This window comes from Parasteatoda tepidariorum, chromosome 3 (assembly GCF_982258835.1).
Source record: "Parasteatoda tepidariorum strain Cologne lab strain chromosome 3, Ptep-v5.0, whole genome shotgun sequence".
In the NCBI taxonomy this organism is placed as follows: domain Eukaryota; kingdom Metazoa; phylum Arthropoda; class Arachnida; order Araneae; family Theridiidae; genus Parasteatoda; species Parasteatoda tepidariorum.
Window position 1 is genome coordinate 96876256 of NC_141757.1, and position 12620 is coordinate 96888875.

The following is a 12620-nucleotide window of genomic DNA, read 5'->3' on the forward strand; positions in this document are numbered from 1 at the left end:
TGGATGTGGATAAAGAAATCCGTCTTGTAACATTCCACCAGTCCAAACGTACGTTTCACGTGCAGCAGATTGAGGTTGGTAAAACAGGCTTGCGTCACGGGGATGCACGCCTCGTTCACCACCACACAATACTGCGAGTGTTTTAAGGGCTCCACATTCAACTCTTTCCAAAAGGGTGCGCTCGTGACGTGAAACACTGGATCCAAATCCACGCAGGTCGACACGACCGTATCCCTCACCATCATGGTGGTGCGTCCCACGTTTTTCGTCTCATAACAACCCAAAATGCATAAAAATCCAGCATAACTGTTGTGAAAAGACGGCATGGAATTGGCTTTGACTTTACTCGAAATTTGACGAACGATAATGTTTGAAAAAAATGGATTCAGGGGATACGTCTGAGAGTTGACTTCACGATAGCATTCTGCCGATTTTTCGACAAACACTTCTCCGTCGGCACCAATTTCCCGATAGGATTCCTGCGGGCCGCTCTTGCCCGGTGTCCCTCCTTCCTTGTGAAACTTGGTCTTTTGCGAAATGACTCGCATCAATTTGCCCGTTTCAATGCATTTGGTGACTTTGGCCGCCTTGGCTTTGACGAGAGACCAACAGATTTTGTCTGGTTGCAATGGACCGTATAAGCATTTGATAAACAATTTGACAAACAAATGCCCAGGGCTAAATACAATTTTATTGGTGAGCGAATCAATGTCAAACACTTCGTGGCTGTACAAATACGACATGTAGGTGGCTGGATCTGTTGGATAGGGACAAAAATCGAAAAAAGACTCGACGTTTTCTGTGTCTTCCGTACCTTTGTTGCTTTTAATCACCACGGAGCCACGTTTTCGACCCGTAGGTGAATCGTGCGTGTAGAAACTCAATTCCTTGCCTCGATCCAGGGCATCATAGGTAAAGACTCGCATTGATTTTTTGTACACTTGATGCGTTCGAGAGGGATCGTTGGTAAAACTGTATGGTAAATGCTTGAGAAATCCACTGATGATGAAAAATCCTCGTCCCAGGTCCATCTCTTGGAAAGGAGGGGTGGTGGCAGGGGGGTCCACACTGGCCTCAAATACGCGGCGTTGGCCATGCCGAATCGCTAGATCCAATCGAGTTCCCAGCATCACTGGAAAGACATTTTTCAACACTTTTCCCGTCGGCACATGCTTGACAGAACACGCATACAGGGTTCGATTCAAAATGTGTTGATACACGTCATCGGGTCCATCGTAAATGAGTATACACCGGACACGATTCTTTAAAAAATAGATGAAATTATTCACATGAGCATCAAAATTGTCCAGTATAGGTTTATGCATGACGGGCACATTGAGAGGTGGCATATTTAACTCGGAGGGCATGGACTCTTTTATGAAACGACTGCGTGCATTCATTTTGGACGTCATGTATGATGTAGGCACTCAAACTAATGACTAGAGTAATGACAAATAGGCAGTACAACTGTATCCCGTGAAAATACGGACGATGCGTAGAATAGTGGCTACCGAAAATGGTTTGCAAAAACATTTCGATGGCTAAACTTTATATTACGCATTATACCCGTGATAAGGTTTTGCATCACAGAGCCAACAGCTTTTCACATTCTAAAGTTGAGTTTTAAGAAATTTTAAAGTTGAGACCTCCAACAAATTCTAAAGTTGCGAGTCCCAAGAAATTCCAAAGTTGCGAGTCCCAAGAAATTCCAAAGTTGCGAGTCCCAAGAAATTCCAAAGTTGCGAGTCCCAAGAAATTCCAAAGTTGCAAGTCCCAAGAAATTCTAAAGTTGCAAGTTGGAGGGCTTCAAGAAATTCTGACGAGTCTGAGATCATAAGACTAAACGCCTGGCTTTAAACTACAACGTCAAAAAAAAAAAAAAAAAAAAAAAAAAAAAAAAAAAAAAAAAAAAAAAAAAAATTTTTTTTTTTTTTTTTTTTTTTTTTTTTTTTTTTTTTTTTTTTTTTTTTTTTAAACGATGCTATTGACGTTTGAACTTGAGTCAATATTGTCCAAGGTTGAGACCTTCAACAAATTCTAAAGTTGCAAGTCCCAAGAAATTCTAAAGTTGCGAGCTCCAAGAAATTCTAAAGTTGCGAGGCCCCAGAAATTCTAAAGTTGCAAGTTGGAGGGCTTCAAGAAATTCTGACGAGTCTGAGATCATAAGACTAAACGTCTGGCTTTAAACTACAACGTCAAAAAAAAAAAAAAAAAAAAAAAAAATTTTTTTTTTTTTTTTTTTTTTTTTTTTTTTTTTTTTTTTTTTTTTTTTTTTTTTTTTTTTTTTTTTTAACGATGCTATTGACGTTTGAACTTGAGTCAATATTGTCCAAGGTTGAGACCTTCAACAATTCTAAAGTTGCAAGTCCCAAGAAATTCTAAAGTTGCGAGCTCCAAGAAATTCTAAAGTTGCGAGGCCCCAGAAATTCTAAAGTTGCAAGTTGGAGGGCTTCAAGAAATTCTGACGAGTCTGAGATCATAAGACTAAACGTCTGGCTTTAAACTACAACGTCAAAAAAAAAAAAAAAAAAAAAAAAAAAAAAAAAAAAAAAAAAAAAAAAAAAAAAATATTTTTTTTTTTTTTTTTTTTTTTTTTTTTTTTTTTCTTTTTTTTTTTTTTTAAACGATGCCATTGACGTTTGAACTTGAGTCAATATTGTCCAAGGTTGAGACCTTCAACAAATTCTAAAGTTGCGAGTCCCAAGAAATTCCAAAGTTGCGAGTCCCAAGAAATTCTAAAGTTGCGAGTCCCAAGAAATTCTAAAGTTGCGAGTCCCAAGAAATTCTAAAGTTGCGAGTCCCAAGAAATTCTAAAGTTGCGAGTTCCAAGAAATTCCAAAGTTGAGAGTGGAGGGCTTCAAGAAATTCTGACGAGTCTGAGATCATCAAGGCTCTTTGACAATTTTCTCTAATCTAGTATCTCGGTGAGTCTGCCAATTTTTATTTTTCTCACTTGACGTGTAGGTGAATTCGTTTGTATGTTTCGTGGTAGCTGAAAGTTTAGTTGATCGTTTGATACATTTTGAGATGAAGTGGACGCAATGCTCTGTCCATTAGAAGCGGTCGCTGCTGGGGTGCGGATAGGTGATGCAGGTGGAGTGACTACTCCAGGAATTTCTGCAAGCGTGGATGCAGCAGGGGTTGTCAGAGGTGTGGTGGGCGCTACACGATTTCGAACAGGTGTTCCTGGAGGCGTCGGAAGATATGAAGTGATTCGTTCTGTTATGGTTCTATTCGATTCTTGGGGACCCATCGGTTCGTATTGAATAGAAAATGGTTTCACCGCTGCCACTGGTCTCGGTGTCACCTCGAGTGGTCTATCTGGAAACCTCCAGGGCACTTCCTTTTCAAAATACGATTCGGGTATCACACTATTGGAACGACGGTCTGGAATTTTATAAGGCGTCGTGCGAAGATCCGAAGCTCTATGATGTCGATCCATTCCCACCCTTTATTCCCATTTGGAGATTCAATTTTTTATACGAGCATATTGTTTTCAACATTTGGAAAAACTTGGCTTGGGTGCCATTTCTCTACTGTTGTTATAATAAAGAATATGATAAGTGGATTCATGTTAAAAACATGGTAGTCGATACCTTAATCAAAGCTCTCGACTCGAACAAATCCACCATCCTCTTTGGGAATTTAGGAAGAAATCGTTCACTTTTGGAATTTTATCTAAAGCCACTTGTCGTACCGATGAATGACTTTTCCGAGGGTCCGAGATGGTTTACGAGGAACGGTCAAAATATATATATTTGGTCAGAACCCGAATTTGGAGCACATATTCCCGATAAACACAAACATTTAGTGTTTACTAGTCATTTGGATATGGATTGGGACGATTCCAAAACAAACGTCGTTTGTTTGCATGTAGGTCCAGAAAAATGTTTGAAATGGGTCCCACACCTTGACAAACCGTATTCGTTCATGCATAATATTACTGATTCACAGCCATTTACGTCAAATATTCTCCTCAGAATGAACGACTCTGATTTACATCGAATGTATTTGCAAATGCTTCAATTTGATGATGCACTCTCTGGTGATAAAGTTTGGTCGTCTACGGGCTATCGAAAGCTATTGCCACATTTACAATGTTCATGGGAAAAGTTTAAAAAATATATCGGTGATGAAGAACTAGGTAAAAGATATTGGCTACCACCAACGCTGATGTAATTTGTAACAAGTGAGACGTCCAAGAAATTTCAGATGAGTAGAGTCTAACCTTACAAAAAAAAAAAAAAAAAAAAAAAAAAAAAAAAAAAAAAAAAAAAAAAAAAAAAAAAAATTTTTTTTTTTTTTTTTTTTTTTTTTTTTTTTTTTTTTTTTTTTAATAATAATAAGTATTGCATATATTGTATTATAGTTTTAGACTCTACAACCATCTAGCCGAGTGTAGTAAATCATTGTATCCTTTTAGCAATTCAAGTATGGAGGATAATTGTTCAATTTGTGTCTTTTCTTTTATGCAGCTTACTACTATTTATAAAACGCCCTGCAATCACTTGTTCCATACGTCCTGTCTTGATTTATGGACAAACAATCATCAAACTTGTCCAATGTGCCGCAACAAAATATTAAAAGGTTCTATTAAACGAATCGAATACAGGACGTCGAAACATAATCTAAAAAAGAGTCATAGAATTTATTGCAATCTGAATAAACTTGGATTATCGAAAGATCTAACCTTTAAAGAATTTTATGAAATGCAACATCGTGCGTCTCTGGCTGAAGATAAATGGAATGGCTTTAGTGATATGCCTAAAGATTTGTTGGAATACCGGCGAGCATGTGGATACTATAAATATTAAAAAAAAAAAAAAAAAAAAAAAAAAAAAAAAAAAAAAAAAAAATTTTTTTTTTTTTTTTTTTTTTTTTTTTTTTTTTTTTTTTTTTTTTTTTTTTCGTATTGCATGTAATGTATTATAGTTTTAGACTCTACAACCATCTAGTTGCATAGTTACATTTTCCTCCAAGCAAGGGGCCGAGTGTAGTAAATCACACGGTATCCTTTTAGCAACTCTTCTAAACAGCAGATACGCTAGTTGAATAGGGCATTTTTTGTCTCCGCACTTTTGACATGGGTATTTCAAAACAGTTCTATCATCAATATGGTAACTCATCCTAACATCGTAAAGACTTTTGAGAAATTTAGTGTGGGACCCAACCAAATGTATGTCGTTCACTCCCAAAATCTGCAAGTAATTTATGACCTCCTTTTCCCAACCTGGTATCAGAGGACACTTGAACCACACGGTTTGCGTGACGACGGCACATTCTTCTTCACCCACAGCAACTGCAACATTCTTGTTCGAAGCACATCTTGTGAAAACTTCAAGATTTCCCGTGTCACTCATTGGAAACTCATCAAACAGCAATATTTGGTGAAGATTCAAATATCCAGTCTCTTGACTTTCAAAAGCAAATTGGGCGTGGATTATAACTTGTTGAGCTTTCTTGCAAGGAATCAATGTCAGTTGTTCAACATTTATAATGCCTCGCGTAAACTCGTACGTGTTATCAAAGTTGAATTCCAAAAATAATTTTCTTTTTAAACATTCCTGCATGTCACTAGTAAGCTCGTAATCCACACCATTTCTGTGTCTAATTATGCGTGTATGATAGTCAATCATCAACTGCTTAGTAGTCTTTTCCAATTCATCGAAACTTGCCCAACTATGAAGATTTGAATCTGTATGGGTTGCATGGGCTTCCAATTCGTTTGTAACGGCAGAAGTAGACATCTTGATTTAGAAAAGCAACAATGTCCAGAGAAGGAGATGAGTATAATGAGATCAAGACTCTGCACTCGACTCTTTAAACTACAAAGCTAAAAAAAAAAAAAAAAAAAAAAAAAAAAAAAAAAAAAATTTTTTTTTTTTTTTTTTTTTTTTTTTTTTTTTTTTTTTTTTTTTTTTTATAACGTTGTTGTTGACGTTTGAACTTGAGCCAAAATTGTCCAAGGTGTTTTTTTTGGTGTTTGAGGTCGAGCCAAGAAATTCTAAAGTGGCGAGTGGAGGGCTTCCAGAAATTCTGACGAGTTGAGACGATACACTCGCCCGTTGGTGAGAGCTCCAGACAACAACCTCGACAGGTTTGTCAAATTCTTCACCCGATGCTTTGATCCACCACTACATCCGTTTTCCTCTGACACACATCCCGTCTGACAGGATGCTCTAGTCTCAAAATATACTTTATCTGTCTTCACAGGAAGCCCATTTCCTTCGACGCACTCGCTTTTTCCTCACACACAGGACGTGACATTCGTCCTACCGGATATTTTTGCACCTTATCGTCGAGTGCTTAAACTCTTTCACTTCCTGGTAATGCTAAAAAACAGGATGTATTGCGGGAAATGCATCCGGTGGCGAGGAGAATTTTAAACGTTTCGACTGCGTCACAGGAAGTTTTGGAGGTCGCCCACATCCTGTCTGATGAGTATAAAAGACTCGACGCGCAGAGAGCAGTCGTTATTATTCAGAATGAATCAAACTCAACTTGTCGATTTTATTCTCACCAATTCGTTCCGAGTGACCGACGAGGAGTGGGAGTCGCGCATCGATAACACCCCATGGCACATTTTGCCAGCCAAAATTTTCAAATTGTCTCCGCCGGTTGAAAGGCGCGATCCTGATTACTTTTTTCTAAAGTATATGGATTTGGACCTTTTTAAACGGCGCCAACAATTCTGGAACTTTATTGACCATGAGGCTCAGATAACGTATTTACACGTGCCAATGCACTGGAAGGCATGGAGACTCTTTGGCATCCGATGGCTTCGGAAAATCGTCAAGACTTGGTGGGACAGACATTGGCTCTTGACTGAGGATCTGACGCATCGGGTAGCTATTGAGATTCTCCACTTTATCTACATGGCAAACGTTGAAAATAGATATTTGACGGAGCCAGCAGAATGCTCCATATGTTTATCTCGCATCATTTCCGGTGCAAAATTAAACTGTGGACACGAGTTTCACTCGAAATGTATTGGTGAGTGGGAAAAGAATATTAAAACTTGTCCCAATTGCCGACAGAAATTTTAAGGATTCAATTCTGGACTGAGTAAAAAAATGGGACGAGCTCCCCTTATTGGGAGCTCGTCCCATTTTTTTGCGACTCTAGACCCACCAAGGTTGGATTGTTGGCGTCTCGGATCTTGTGATACCCAGACACATCAGCACCTGTTGTTTCGATTCACATTTTCTTTTCCATACGTCATCCTACTCCAGCGCCACGGGATGTCCGGCTCCAGCAGTATATAAGGAGCAGCCTCCAGAGCCAGAGCATCTCATTTTTTCAAACAAGCCTCGAGTCAACACATCCATAACCATGAGCCTGTGTGGATTTTTGCATCTGAATGGATACGTCCTCAACGAACGATTTCATGTGCGTGAGCTCGCTGCTGTATCGATTCACGAGAAAGAGCCACCTGTGCACGTGACTTTCAAGGTGGAGGATCTCCCTCGCAGCGTCTCAGACATCCAATCTGCCGATTTTATGCTAAAATGCCAGCATGGACTTTCCTTGATCACTGCACCCGACGAACCTGCCCAACCCCAAGATAATGTCCGGTTCACACTGTTGGCTATCTACTTGGCATTCAAGAGGTGGCATCCAGCTGGCGACTACCTTGGCATCAGTGGCTGTCCCTACACGGCGGACATTTTGAATCAAGTAGCCATTCCCTACATCACCAGTACCCGTTGGGCCACTCTGTGTGAGCTCGATCCCTTACCAACAGCCTGGAGGTCCTGCGGATGGCATTCCCCTTCAATGATTCACGAATGCAGCAAGGTAAAAGTGACAACTTTCCGGACTTGGTACGACGAAAACATGAAATGTTTATAAAGTGCTTCTGCGTCACGGACTGGTTTCAACTCTGTATGTATTGGACTCTGGATAGACACTCTATGTAGTTTTGATTGTCATCAGTATATTCTTTAATAAAAAATGTTAAATTGGAAATTTGTGTTTGTCCATTCATTTCCAAAGTATGTTTAGAATTAAATGGCTAAATTATCAAACTGAGAGGATACAAGACTCGCTCCAAAAATATTTTGATAAGCTATGAGGATTGATACTCAAAGCTCACCTTAAATGTACAACGTTAAAATTCTAAAGTTGAGACCTTGATTAAATTCTAAAGTGGCGAGTCCCAAGAAATTCAAAGTTGAGAGTTGGAGGGCTTTAAGAAATTTTGACAAGTCTGAGATTATAAGACTAAACGCCTGGCTTTAAACTACAATGTTAAAAAAAAAAAAAAAAAAAAAAAAAAAAAAAAAAAAAAAAAATTTTTTTTTTTTTTTTTTTTTTTTTTTTTTTTTTTTTTTTTTTTTAACGATGTCAACTTAAGCCAAGCGCCCAGTATATATAGTTTACTTTTTGGAAATTAATTTTTTATTGAAAGCTCTCTCTCAACATGACTGAGGCAAATGTCTTGTTTCAATATGTGGCTCGTGTGGAACCCAATTTGTATCAACACATGCTGCACATGATTCAACCTCATAGCATAGAAGCTGTTATTCATCATTTCCAAAAGCATTTGGAAGCATCATTGCCCGACTTGCGAGTGTTGAATGAGCGACAAGATGCTATTCCCACACTGTGTTTTGAATTTGTAAAGGCCATCATCAAGCGATTCCCCACACCCGGTGATGCTTTCGGTATTCAACTCACGTGCCGAGTGACCAAAACAGAAACCCAAGGCACCTTGGACAGCAAACATTTACAATCTTGCTCTTCAGTGGAACCCATCTACCGTGTGGATAAAATGATGCTTTATGAACTGTATTGTTACATCAATCACGTTCAAATTTTTGAAATGGCCCCACGTCGTGGAGGATATGCGACGCTATTTACGCGTCATATAGATTTAATGGATCGTCTTCCCGAAGCTGGTTTGTTGGAAAGCAATGGTCCATTCAATCAAGCCAAAACTGCGGATGGTTCATTCAAATATTTGATACATTTTCCATACATTGTCGTTCAGGATAAAGTCTTGTATCATAAAACACCCCTCCCTTTGCTGCGTCGCCTCAACCGCGTGGAAGGGTTTTCGGATATTCGTCTCGTTTTTCAAAAATGTGGTTTGGTGAGTTATTTTTTCAACGTGGCTTGCGTGGCCAAACGCCAATTGATTACCAACGACGTGTATTACAAAGATGTCATGACCATTGTCAAGTACCAATGCCGAACGGGAGTTCCCCTCCCCCTGACCCGAGAAGGTTTAGCCAGACATCCAGAACGTTCCCCCATCGAAGTATTGAGTTTTGAGGCTCCCAAGAAAAACATGGCTCGTATTTGTACCGCGGCATCCAATGTCTATCCTGTGGAAAAGTCTGCCGACAAAATCTTGTTTGGTCAACAATTTAACGAGGGAACTAGTTTTTTTGCGTTAAGATCAGAGGTCGATCGATGCCTACAGCAAGACGTTGAAGCACGAGTGGACACACCACTGAAAAAGTTTTGTAAATATTCCCGTGAGGACTCTGATGCTGGACTCTGTACATCCCGAGGATCCACGCTATGACTCATCTAGTCAAGCATCCACTCGTCGATGCTTGACTAGAATATCTAAAAAAAAAAAAAAAAAAAAAAAAAAAAAAAAAAAAAAAAAAAAAAAAAAAAAAAATTTTTTTTTTTTTTTTTTTTTTTTTTTTTTTTTTTTTTTTTTTTTAACAATGTTTAGGAGATGCGTTTTTTTCCTCGCCAACAGGACGTGACGTCTATTCCACCGGATATTTTTTTGTCATATCGACGAGCACTTCAACTCTTTCACTTCCTGTGGACAAGCCCAAACGGGATGTACTGTGAGACATGTATCCGGTCGCGAGGAGAATTTTAGACATTTTGATTGCGTCACAGGATGTTTTGGACGACGCTCTAAAAACTGCTCCTTGCTGCTACTTTCAAAATCCCAGCGCACATCCTGTCTCACGGGTATAAAAGCCTCAGCCCGTGCAGAGCAGTCGTTCATATTCAGAATGACTCCTTCTGAAGTTGTCGAATTTATCCTCACTCATTCGTCCCGTGTGGTGGAAGAAGACCATTTTTCAGCACTCTGGGGTGAGAGCGCTTGGCAGATACTACCCTTCCCAATTTACGATTTGTCTGCGCCGGTTGAAAGGCAGGAGCCTGACATCGATTTGCTCTTGGCCATAGACTCCAATTTTCACAAACGGGACCTACAGTTTTTCAAGTTTATTGATTCTGATTTGCCGACCCGGTATTTGCACGTGCCAGGAGACTGGCGATGGAAGACGTGGCGATTTTTTGGTATCCGATGGCTCCAGAAAATCGTCAAGTTCTGGTGGAGAAAGCAATGGATCTTGAGTGAAGAACTGACGTGCCGAGTAGGCCTTGAGATTTTGAATTTCATTTACTGGCAAGATGTTCAACCTCTCCCTTTTCAGGAGCCAAAGGATTGCGCCATATGCCTCAGTCGTATAGTGACTGGTGTAAAATTGGACTGTGGACATTTTTTTCACGCGCAGTGTATTTACCGATGGAATAGGAGGCGTAGCACGTGCCCCATTTGCCGACAGGAATTTTAAGGATTTGATTCTAGACTTGAAAAAAAATGGGACGAGTTCCCGTAAAAAATGGGACGAGCTCCCCTAATTGGGAGCTCGTCCCATTTTTTACGACTCTAGTTTTGCCAAGATTGAATTGTTTAGGTCTTGGATCTCGTGATACTCAAACGTACAGGTGCATGTTGCTCATATTCACATTGTCTTGGCTTTGAGAGAGTGTCCAAATTTTTCATCCAACAAAATTTGTAAGTTTTGAGGGCTCCAAAAATTCCAATGAGTGTACCAAGAAATTCTAAAGTTGGGAGCTCCAAGAAATTCTAAAGTTGGGAGCTCCATGAAATTCTAAAGTTGGGAGCTCCTAGAAATTCTAAAGTTGGGAGCTCCATGAAATTCTAAAGTTGGGAGCTCCATGAAATTCTAGAGTTGCGAGCTCCATGAAATTCTAGAGTTGAGAGCTCCATGAAATTCTAGAGTTGCGAGCTCCGAGAAATTCTAAACTTGCAAGTTGGAGGGCTTCAAGAAATTCTGACGAGTCTGAGATCATAAGCCTAAACGTCTAGCTTTAAACTACAACGTCAAAAAAAAAAAAAAAAAAAAAAAAAAAAAAAAAAAAAAAAAAAAAAAAATTTCAAGTTTAAACGTCAATAGCTTCGTTAAAAAAAAAAAAAAAAAAAAAAAAAAAAAAAAAAAAAAAAAAAAAAATTTTTTTTTTTTTTTTTTTTTTTTTTTTTTTTTTTTTTTTTTTTTTAACGAAGCTATTGACGTTTAAACTTGAGTAAGTATTATCTAACGTTGTGAGCTCCAAGAAATTCTAAAGTTGGGAGCTCCAAGAAATTCTAAAGTTGGGAGCTCCAAGAAATTCTAAAGTTGGGAGCTCCATGAAATTCTAAAGTTGGGAGCTCCATGAAATTCTAAAGTTGGGAGCTCCATGAAACTCTAGAGTTGCGAGCTCCGAGAAATTCTAAAGTTGCGAGCTCCGAGAAATTCTAAACTTGCAAGTTGGAGGGCTTCAAGAAATTCTGACGAGTCTGAGATCATAAGCCTAAACGTCTAGCTTTAAACTACAACGTCAAAAAAAAAAAAAAAAAAAAAAAAAAAAAAAAAAAAAAAAAAAAAAAAAAAAAAAAAAATTTTTTTTTTTTTTTTTTTTTTTTTTTTTTTTTTTTTAACGTAGCTATTGACGTTTGAACTTGAGTAAGTATTATCTAACGCTGTGAGCTCCAAGAAATTCTAAAGTTGGGAGCTCCAAGAAATTCTAAAGTTGGGAGCTCCAAGAAATTCTAAAGTTGGGAGCTCCATGAAATTCTAAAGTTGGGAGCTCCATGAAATTCTAAAGTTGGGAGCTCCATGAAATTCTAGAGTTGCGAGCTCCATGAAATTCTAGAGTTGAGAGCTCCGAGAAATTCTAAAGTTGCGAGCTCCGAGAAATTCTAAACTTGCAAGTTGGAGGGCTTCAAGAAATTCTGACGAGTCTGAGATCATAAGCCTAAACGTCTAGCTTTAAACTACAACGTCAAAAAAAAAAAAAAAAAAAAAAAAAAAAAAAAAAAAAAAAAAAAATTTTTTTTTTTTTTTTTTTTTTTTTTTTTTTTTTTTTTTTTTTTTTTTTCCATTGTCAATGACGTTTTAACAATAAAGCATTATTCTAAATTTGAGAGCTTCAAGAAATTTTTTGTTATGGTAGACAAGACAATCCTGCTCCGCGCTTGCCGTTAAATGGACAATTTTTAATCAAAGCATAAGATGGAGTGTCGCAATAAGGTGGGTCATTTGCTTTATGAATGTGACAAATTCCCTTCAAAGCCTCAGATGGACACTTTTCAGGCATTTTAAATGTCCTTCCTCTGAAGTTCATTACTAGATGAACAAATTTTCGAATAAATTGATCGTACGTGACATCTCCAACATCGTCATTAGGTTTGATTTCCACACAGTAATTGTCGTATCTTGCAATAAAGAGACATTCATTCCGTACCATGAGCTTGGATTTGAAGAACAGACGTAACCACCATACATGCATTGGTGGAAAAAAAACTCTTAGAAATTCCATCCATACACAAGTCGTAATGAGTTTGCACTCTTTTG